The following is a 461-nucleotide window of genomic DNA, read 5'->3' as shown; positions in this document are numbered from 1 at the left end:
TTTCTGCTTTATTGACTATGCCAAAGACTTTGACTGTGTGGATCACAATAAACTGTGGAAAATTCTGAAAGAGATGGGAATACCAGACCACCTGATCTGCCTCTTGAGAAATTTGTGTGCAGGTCAGGAGGCAACAGTTAGAACTGGACATGGAACAACAGACTGGTTCCAAATAGGAAAAGGAGTACATCTAGGTTGTATACTGTCACCCTGCTTATTGAACTTATATGCAGAGTACATCATGAGAAATGCTGGGCTGGAAGAAGCACAAGCCAGAATCAAGATTGCCAGGAGAAATATCAATAACCTCAGATATGCAGATGACACCATCCTTATCGCAGAAAGTGAAGAGGAACTGAAAATTCTCTTGATGAAAGTGAAAGAGGAGAGTGAAAAAGTTGGCTTAAAGCTCAACATTCAGAAAATGAAGATCATGGCATCCAGTCTCATCACTTCATGGG

At 41.0% G+C, this 461-nt stretch overlaps 1 protein-coding gene across 3 annotated transcripts in view; it reads right to left on the bottom strand.

Annotated features, from left to right (window-relative positions):
• Positions 1-461, bottom strand: part of PRKG1 (protein kinase, cGMP-dependent, type I) — a 1,420,729-nt gene that overhangs the window by 25,128 nt on the left and 1,395,140 nt on the right. The window lies entirely within an intron of this gene.

Source organism: Bison bison, unplaced genomic scaffold (assembly GCF_000754665.1).
Source record: "Bison bison bison isolate TAMUID 2011002044 unplaced genomic scaffold, Bison_UMD1.0 scf7180017860456, whole genome shotgun sequence".
Classification (NCBI taxonomy): domain Eukaryota; kingdom Metazoa; phylum Chordata; class Mammalia; order Artiodactyla; family Bovidae; genus Bison; species Bison bison.
This window is presented reverse-complemented; position numbering and strand designations above follow the sequence as displayed.